Raw genomic sequence first — 10853 nt, 5'->3', positions numbered from 1 at the left:
ATAATCAGAAATAATAGTAATTTGATTTGAAGAGTTTCCAGGACTGCATATTGTCTAAACCCTAAAATGATTCTCTGTTTTAATTACTAGAAATTGGCTTTTCTAACGTAAGTATTTCATATAGATTTATAAAGGTTTCATTCCGAGAGAGTCGGAAACCATCCAAAGAACTCTGGGTAATTAGCTTGCGCCATGCGCAGTATATCATTGGAATTGCAAGCGACATGCTAATTAGACAAGTCATTAAAATATTATATACATTATGAACTCAGTTACCGGGCTCTGGCAGAGCAGCCTCTGGGAGAAGCCTCGACACGTTCTATATAATTAATATGATTTCTATTTCAAGTACTATGCGGAGAATTATTTTTAACTGTGCTACTTATCAGCATTTATAGCGCAATAAAAGAAAACAGCTCATTTATCTTCTTCGAAGTCAGTATTTAAGCACAATACACCCCCTGTAAAAAAAAAGGGTGAAAATAAGAAAATGGAGTGAAATAGTGGAAAAAGGGAATATGCAAAAACCTTTGGTTTTAGCCATCTTAAGAAAAAAATGTATAAATCCATTTATCTATCACAGAGACTCATGGTAGCTTAAAATAGTTCCTTATACGGACAGCATTTCCCTTAAATATTTATATATATATATATATATATAAATAGAAATATATATATATATATATTATATATTATATATATTAATTATTATATGAATCCTATTATTTTTATTCTTTATTGTAAAACGCGTGGTTCACAGATCTTATAATTTCAGGAAACTTGATTTCCGTGTTTCTGTTAACAGCACTTAATTACAATATAATACAATAAAACTAAAAAGTCTGATTATAATGAAAACATTGGCAAATATATTAACTTAACATGTAATGTATGATATGTATGTCAAGTAAATGATTGATTATTGCGTTGAAATTCACTGACAGCACCGTTCAATCGGGTTTTTTTTTACATGTTAACAACACAAAAAATGTTACATTTCAGTATATTGCAAAAAAATATACTTTGTCGAAAATGTGTCATTAATTCTTATTTTTAGAATACTTTGTGTTAAATCATCACAGAATAAATTATTGTATATTAGAATGTGTGTTACATTGTTTATAGTGAATAACAGATCAATTTTTTAACCCCTTAATGACAAAGCCCATACATGTACGGGTTCAAAATGCATTGTTTTCAATGGGTTTTGGGACCGCCCATTGTCCTTAAGGGGTTTTAAATGAACAGCAAAAATATAGACAAAAAGATAAATATTATGTTTTTGCAACAAATTAAGTATTTCTAATTTGTAAAATTATGATATTCAGAATTTTAAATTTAATTCTGGATTATTCAGATTAATTTCAAATGACTAACTTCATAAAGAATAAAGAAAGAATGTTGGCATATTTAAAAAGTTCTATTTATACTAAGTTAAGAAATAAAAGATTTAAATGGCCTTGCGTAATAAACATCTCGTTGACTTTTCCATCTCTTTGGTGGAATGATAAAACATTAAAAAAAAATTAAAAAAAATTGTAGAGATAAAAATCACTGGTTTATTTTACTTTTAAATATCAAAATTTTTTCAAATGTTAATTAAAACTGAGTAAGTTTGGTTAAAATTTCAAAGCAATTCTAAAAACAAAGGTATGTATTTATTGACATCAAATATACAGACTTCAGAACAAAGAAATATACAGATAAATAATTTAGTTTTTAAAACATAATAACACAGGTTGTTCATTTTTAAATGTATTTCTTTGATTTCTAGAACGTTACCTTCTGCTCAGCAGCAAATATAAGACGACCCTACAGGAAAAATAGAAAACAAATGTTTTACTAGTAAATATTAATTCACATATAAACTATTTTTTTTCATATTTTATAAAAACTACAACCGAGAAAAATGCTTTTTTTGTTTTCATTTCTTTTTATTTGCCAACCTGCCCCCCGGTTATGCACATCTGCCCCCAGGCTTGCCACTGTGCACCCCCTATATGCCACTCTGCCCCCAAGATATGCCTTATACCTCCTATATGCCACTCTTCCCCTCCCCAGATATGCCTTATACCCCCTATATGCCACCCTGCCTCACAGATATACCTTATACCCCCCTATATGCCACTCTGCCCCCCCAGATATGCCTTATACCCCCATAATGCAACTCTGTCCCCCAGATATGCCTCATACCCCCCCTGTATGCCACTCTGCCTCCCAGATATTTATTTTATGGAGAAATAAATCATTGGACCAGCGTTAACGTTTGAAGTCATGGAGTCCATGCGCAGGAACCCCACACCTAAATCTCTCAACGCGTGGATTTTCCATCACAAAATATTTCTCATTCATCTGGAGCAAATACTGGAAAAATTAACAGCTGTTTACTTTTTTTTTTGCACCCGTTTAAATATAGTGTTAATTAGGTATAATTAATTATTATTGTAATGAACGCCGTGACCTCACATTCCAGTCCTACCGACCCACGCCTGCGCCAATCACTGCGAGCACAAAAGCCACTAACGGTCAACACACAGCAACATGTCACACAAAAGTTACAAAAAATTCTAATAATAAAAAAAAATGGTTTTAAAAATAATGCTGGAAAGGTCACATTTCAGTTTCATTTTGTATCAAGGGGATATGGACACACGTTTACAGCTACCTAATGAAACGTATTTGTTCCATTATCTGGATCTCAGTTGGGGTCTCCGAGCTTTTCGTTGATCTGATGTGGAAATAGTGTTCGCTGTTCTCAGTTATATGCCCTAAATACGTGCACGGGCGGTTAACAATTGAATGTAGTAGCGTCCACTTTTTTAACCCTTAGTAGGCAGCTCAAACTAAAAAAAAGGGGGGCTTTCCTCTCCCAATATACAATATGTCTGCGTTCTACAATCAATCCAATAAAAAAACATCCACTTTAGCTTGAGGATAATGACAAAATTCCACATTCTTCTCCGATTAACATCCATGTTATTATTTCACATTCTTCTATGTCCATTCCACACCCTCTTCGGAGGCAATTATTCTGTACATTTCAATGTGAATTACATGTTACCCTGTGATTTGAACATCTTCCAACATCGTTGCTGTGATTTAGCGCCATGATATCTGGCTGATCGAGCCGTCATTCCATCGGATGACCTGATGGGAGTGGAGGTTACTTCAAGTCCTTCAACTCTGCATTCCACGCTATTCACTTCTTCACACTTTGTTGATTGTGGAATAAGTTGTTCTTTTCACCTATATCTAGAAGTTCCAACATTTTCAGTTTTTTTCCATTTTCCCTATTTTTGAACATTATAAAAGAAGACAAGCAAGATACCCTTCGAAGACATTGTACAGGTCTGGATTTGGGTCTCTTTGGGTCTTTGGGTAAGGTATGCCAGGATGTGTCGAGAGATGAAGATTCTACGTCGTCCCTTTTGGTCCTGATTGGCTGTGCGAGACATTCACATAAAAAAAACATTATCTGCGTTTACAAATCAGTAATAAAAATATTATCCTTACATAGAAAAATCATTAATCCATAAATGTTACTGGGTTTGTCTGCTGGAATTTCATGTTATCAGATGTGGAATGTAAAAGTCTCATTGGGTTCATCAGCAGCAGAAGGCGTTCACCTAATGAAAGCACTCATTAAATGTAACACAAACTGCACGGAAAATCTAATTATCTAACCCTATTACCCGCTTCCCATCCAATAATCCAATTATCTCTGCACAGATCAGGAAAGGTATGGATAGGTGAAGGCATGGAACATATTTCTGTCCTTCAGCATAACCCCCAGCGCTGTATACAGTAATATAACCCCCAGCGCTGTATACAGTAATATAACCCCCCAGCACTGTATACAGTAATGTAACCCCCAGCGCTGTATACAGTAATAACCCCCCAGCGCTGTATACAGTAATATAACCCCCAGCGCTGTATACAGTAATATAACCCCCAGCGCTGTATACAGTAATATAACCCCCAGCGCTGTATACAGTAATATAACCCCCAGCGCTGTATACAGTAATATAACCCCCCAGCACTGTATACAGTAATAACCCCCAGTGCTGTATACAGTAATATAACCCCCCAGCGCTGTATACAGTAATAACCCCCAGCGCTGTATACAGTAATATAACTCCCAGGGCTGTATACAGTAATATAACCCCCCAGCACTGTATACAGTAATAACCCCCAGCGCTGTATACAGTAATATAACCCCCAGTGCTGTATACAGTAATATAACCCCCCAGCACTGTATACAGTAATAACCCCCAGCGCTGTATACAGTAATATAACGCCCAGCGCTGTATACAGTAATATAACCCCCCAGCACTGTATACAGTAATAACCCCCAGCGCTGTATACAGTAATATAACTCCCAGCGCTGTATACAGTAATATAACCCCCAGCGCTGTATACAGTAATAACCCCCAGCGCTGTATACAGTAATATAACCCCCAGCGCTGTATACAGTAATATAACCCCCCAGCACTGTATACAGTAATATAACCCCCAGCGCTGTATACAGTAATATAACCCCCAGCGCTGTATACAGTAATATAACCCCCAGCGCTGTATACAGTAATATAACCCCCCAGCGCTGTATACAGTAATATAACCCCCAGCGCTGTATACAGTAATAACCCCCAGCGCTGTATACAGTAATATAACCCCCAGCGCTGTATACAGTAATATAACCCCCAGCGCTGTATACAGTAATATAACCCCCAGCGCTGTATACAGTAATATAACCCCCCAGCACTGTATACAGTAATAACCCCCAGTGCTGTATACAGTAATATAACCCCCCAGCACTGTATACAGTAATAACCCCCAGCACTGTATACAGTAATATAACGCCCAGCGCTGTATACAGTAATATAATCCCCAGCGCTGTATACAGTAATAACCCCCAGCGCTGTATACAGTAATATAACCCCCAGCGCTGTATACAGTAATATAACCCCCAGCGCTGTATACAGTAATATAACCCCCCAGCACTGTATACAGTAATAACCCCCAGTGCTGTATACAGTAATATAACCCCCCAGCACTGTATACAGTAATAACCCCCAGCGCTGTATACAGTAATATAACTCCCAGCGCTGTATACAGTAATATAATCCCCAGCGCTGTATACAGTAATATAACCCCCAGCGCTGTATACAGTAATATAACCCCCAGCGCTGTATACAGTAATATACCCCCCAGCGCTGTATACAGTAATATAACCCCCAGCGCTGTATACAGTAATATAACCCCACCAGCGCTGTATACAGTGATATAACCCCCCCAGTGCTGTATACAATAATATACCCCCCAGCACTGTATACAGTAATAACCCCCAGCGCTGTATACAGTAATATAACTCCCAGCGCTGTATACAGTAATATAACCCCCCAGCACTGTATACAGTAATAACCCCCAGCGCTGTATACAGTAATATAACCCCCAGCGCTGTATACAGTAATAACCCCCCAGCACTGTATACAGTAATAACCCCCAGCGCTGTATACAGTAATATAACCCCCAGCGCTGTATACAGTAATATAACCCCCCCAGTGCTGTATACAGTAATATAACCCCCAGCGCTGTATACAGTAATATAACCCCCCCAGTGCTGTATACAGTAATATAACCCCCAGCGCTGTATACAGTAATATAACCCCCAGCGCTGTATACAGTAATATAACCCCCCCAGCGCTGTATACAGTAATATAACCCCCCCAGTGCTGTATACAGTAATATAACCCCCCCCCGGTGTATACAGTAATATAACCCCCAGCGCTGTATACAGTAATATAACCCCCAGCGCTGTATACAGTAATATAACCCCCAGCGCTGTATACAGTAATATAACCCCCCCCCCCCGCGGTGTATACCCATTTGTGTGGGCAGCTATTGTGATTATGAGGGAGTAGGGTATTATTTTATAAATATATATATCAGATGATTTAGTTGTATTTTATAGTTTAGATGTTTTTGAGAAGTGCTGAAATTGGGCAGTTATTACGGGGTCTCATTCAGCGTCTCAGTTTTTTATTAATAAACCTGCTATTTTTGGATCACAAACTGATTTTGCTTTCATTATTTCTAAAACCCCGCAAAATGTATCCAGAATAAGAGTTCTAATACGAAATCAGATGCCAAAGAGAAATCTATGTTTTTATTATTGTTTATTGCTCTATAAAATCCTGACAACAAAATCCCGGCGAAAAACAGGAAAAAAATAAATTGTGTCTCTATAACGAATCCCTAAAAAAAAATAACAGCACAAAGGTCAGCTGACTGCCACAAAACCCCCAGCCCGGGGCACTGTATTACCCTCTACCACTTCTGCTGGGAGGCTGTTCCACTTATCTACCACCCTCTCAGTAAAGTAAAACTTCCTCACATTACGATACAGCAGTAGTAATCGTAGCTCGGACCGTGTGAGATAACAATATGTAATTGGAAACGTGGCTTCGATCCAGCGCTCGACTGCTGTAAAACCAGATGCGTTTGGCGGCTCCTCAGCCGCACGCCCTCGGATTTCGCAGATTGGCTTTTTTCCCCTTTTAAATGTTTTTTTTATAACATGTTTGGGCTTATTCACTAACGAAATGCTAGCGAGAAAACAAACGCAGCTTTAATTTACAGACTCGGCAGGGCAGAGACACGGCGGCCGGACCGCCACGGACTGCGGAATGAGTTCATGGAACCCGAAAGCCGCTGTGATCGAGAACCTTCCGGCTCTGTGGATGTTGGCAGGGATTGTTTCTGATTTATTATTTGGGAAAGTTGGGTCATAAAGTCGATGCCATCCATGGCCCCGGGGGCATCAGGTGACGTGTCAGGGCTGTGCGGGCCGCTCTGTATTCTGCTGCAATGCTTTGTTACTTTGTGTTCTGTTCTATTCAGCCGGTCCTCCTCTTAGTTAAAGGTGCTGTTCCAGTCATCGCCCTCTCGTCACTGTCCAGCAAATAAAGTCTGGCGTAGAAGAATATAAGAAAAGTTTATTGTTTAATATATATAAATATAAATTAACGGTTTGGCAAAGCATCTTCACCCTGCCGCAGCCAGCTGCTTAGTTTCACCATAGCCTTTTGGTTCCCCTGCTTTGCTTCAGGTGCCTAATAAGTGTTGTGCTTTTAGACAGGATGAATGACTTGCCCATAGTGACGCACCTTGGGTGCTCGCGCGCCCCTTTTTCTGCCGCCATGGTTTTTGTCCGTGTCTTTCCTCTGCCTTGCTTTTCTTTCCGGTTGGATCTACCTTCTTAGCACTTAGTCCTGGCTTCCCAACGAACCCCACAGAACAATATAGTTATACATTTTAGGATGGCGCTGCAGCACCCCATCGATGGACCGACTGCAGGTTCCGTGTTCCACATCTTTAAATGCCAGAAAAAATTACGTTGTAATTGCAATTAAATAAATAAAAAGTAGAATGCTTACAAAGATTTAAAAAAAAAAACCATGAAACCCCCCCCCCCAATAAATCTATGGAGAGGAACCAAGAGGTCTCTGTGCGATGATTATGAAGAACCTACTAAGGTGAGTGTGATGGAGGAGACCTGGTCACCCTTGAAGAGGGCTCGAGGAGCACTCAATGTGCCCACAGAACCTTAGAGCTTAAGTTATGACGAGCGGACGCTAATTATCTGATATCATTTATTGTCCTTTGCAGAAACATAATCTTTCTCGAAATAAATCATTCCGACGCTCACTTACTGGGCACGGTACAGATGACCTAAACCTGAAGCATAAGGTGCGGGTCTCCTCATCTACAATCCCAGGTAGCGCTAGCTGGGATATGACAATATCAGGCTGATTCACATACCAGGCTCCAGCTACCCCATACCTGCCAACAATCCCGAAGTTCCTGGGACAGTCCCAATTTAGTTTTTTTTTCGGGGGCGGGGGGGGTCACGTGAAAATAATGCCTAAGCACTGAGCATTACACTGTATGTCTGAGACACACGAGGCCTAAACGCTTGTAAATGAGCTTCAAACGACCCAGTATCTGTAGCGCGTAGCCTAGAGCTCAATGCTGCAGAGTCATGCAGAGGATGTGGCCCCGCCCCCTTTTTAGGGTCCACCCCCTTTGTTCCAGAATCCAGGAAGGAAATGTTGGTCCCACTGACAACGGTGGGTGGTCCAGCTGATGTCAGTGGGCCGTCCCACTGAAGTTGACCCATCTCATCTTCCTAACCAATCCACAGTCACGAAACAAGCAACCACGGCCACTAGGAGCCATTACTGACGGCACTCAACTTTATTATAATAAATGAATTTAACATTTTTGAATAAATAATAATTTTTTAAAAAAACTATTTAGCAGCAAGTTGGAAGTAAGAAAGATATCGCTACCGCTCCCGATTCCTAATTGGCTTCATTTAAACTGAGTCTGAGTTTATTGAACCCGATGACCGCAGAATGTTCGTATTTCTCTAAAATTTGGAGCAAAAAAAAAACAAAAACAAACTACTTGACCATAAAGTGTGTACTCCGTAACCTACAATAACACTATGAGATGTGCGTACACAAAACGCACACATTGTGTGTCTAAAGTCCTTATCCATTGTGTCTTTCAGACCGATTCACAAAATGTTCATTAAGACTTAAGAGTTCCTTATAAGAAGCTCGAGATCGGGTTGGAAAAGTATTTAACGCAGTCTGGGAATTCCAAAATCTAACTTTTTTTTTTTAAAGTAGTGCTAGTTTTTTTTATATCATTGGCGTGATGAATCTTAACCCTTTAAATGGAAAATAAAAAAAAACATTCTAAATAAAGAATTATTCCAGAGAAAATGTATTGGCGGCAGGGAATTCTAATATATTCTAATATAAGTATTGTATCCCTTGGAGCAAGCACAGCTTAAGGAGGGGGCCCTGACAGAGCTAGAACGTGGGCCCATGGGGGGTTTTATTTGATTTGAGGGGGCTGGGTTGTATAAAGAAGGGGTATCCATTTTGTTTAAGCACATTTTAACAAGTTTTTCAGACCTATAGTAGGCCCCGGAGACACCGCAAAATAGCAGGAGGGGCCCCATGATCCGGCCTTGATTATTGTAAGGGTCAGGCTTGACCTCAGATTGGCCCTAGGCAGATCAAGTGGGCGTGTGGCCACTTGGCTATTTACGGAAGGCCAGGGGTCGTGGCCTTCCACTTTTTAAAATTTTGGAAGCAGTGAAGAAGTTTTTCCCTCCCGCCCGCCCTACTGTTGGTGTGTTGTTTCCGGTTTGTGTCCTTGTGGTGGGGGCACGTGGGGCAGCTTGACTTCATTGGCGGGGAACTGAGGTTCCGGTTGGCTGTTTTTAGGATACTTATTCGTGGTACCTGGTTATAATTGGGTGGTTTCTCATCCGAGGTATGGGAACCGTGTTTATTTGTCACGTTTTGTGGGCGTTTCCCACGGGCACGGTCCCAAGGGAATGAGGGGGCCGTTGTGCTTATGCCACGTGCTGGTGCGGTTTACGGCTCGTGGTTGGGGTGCACGGCAAAAGTTGGTGGCAGCTCCCGGCGGAGGTGGAGCTGTCTGGAAAGGATGTCGGTTTATCCTTAAGGGGTGTGGTAGTAACCTCCATGGGGTGAAGTGTGGTAGTAGGGGTGGAGGGACCCTAAGTCATGGAGATTACAATGTTACAAAGTTGTGTACGTTTTAAAATTCAAATAAAGTTTTATGTGTCACAGTGATTTTACAATAAATAAAGCTGTGGCCTTTTCAAAATCCAGTTGGTTGTCCGTCTCATTTATTTTATGGTACAATACATTATGTTTTAAACCCGTTAGCATGACCCACAAGCTGGCAAGTGCTCGGATCATGTCCCACCTTCCCTATGTAAAAAAGGGGGTCTCCATTTTGTCACAGCAGCGGGGGTTGATAGGCAAGTTGGGGGAGTAAATTGGGTGGCAGGGGGTCGATAAGCAAGTTCGGGGAATAGAATGGGCTGCGGGGGTGGATAGCCAAGTTGGGGGAATAGAATGGGAGGCGTGGGTGGATAGCCAAGTTGGGGGAATAGAATGGGTGGCGGGGGTGGATAGCCAAGTTGGGGGAATAGAATGGCTGTTGGGGGGTGGATATCCAAGTTGGGGGAATAGAATGGGCTGCGGGGGTGGATAGCCAAGTTGGGGGAAAAGAATGGGTGGCGGGGGTGGATAGCCAAGTTTGGGGAATAGAATGGGTGGCGGGGTGGATAGCCAAGTTGGGGGAATAGAATGGCTGTTGGGGGGTGGATAGCCAAGTTGGGGGAATAGACTGGGCTGCGGGGGTGGATAGCCAAGTTGGGGGAAAAGAATGGGTGGCGGGGGTGGATAGCCAAGTTGGGGGAATAGAATGGCTGTTGGGGGGTGGATAGCCAAGTTGGGGGAATAGAATGGGCTGCGGGGGTGGATAGCTAAGTTGGGGGAAAAGAATGGGTGGCGGGGGTGGATAGCCAAGTTGGGGGAATAGAATGGGTGTTGGGGGGTGGATAGCCAAGTTGGGGGAATAGAATGGGAGGCGTGGGTGGATAGCCAAGTTGGGGGAGTGAAAGATGTTACCTAGAGGTAGGTTGGTTGTTACGTTGGTGTGGTAGGTTTTTTGAGCTGGGGGTGTTGGGGTATTTGGGTATACCCCTATTAAGGAGTTTGCAAGGCAAAGTTGTTGCACCTTATTATTATTATATTGTTTGGATAATATATATTATATTATAAAATAATTTTTCCCTCATCATTTTGGTGTCTGTGTCTTATTGGGGGGGATGGGTCGGGTTGTTTTTAAGGCATAGATAGGCCCGTGGAACGACTGTGCGCCTGTCGGTTGTTTATGTCAACTAATAAACATCATAAATAGGGTTACTTTGTATCAGATAGAAGAATGTAGGATCTGAT

Source organism: Sceloporus occidentalis, unplaced genomic scaffold, assembly GCF_023333645.1.
Source record: "Sceloporus occidentalis isolate IW3139 unplaced genomic scaffold, rSceOcc1.0.p SCAF_50, whole genome shotgun sequence".
Classification (NCBI taxonomy): Eukaryota; Metazoa; Chordata; class Lepidosauria; order Squamata; family Phrynosomatidae; genus Sceloporus; species Sceloporus occidentalis.
Note: the sequence above shows the minus strand (reverse complement) of the source record.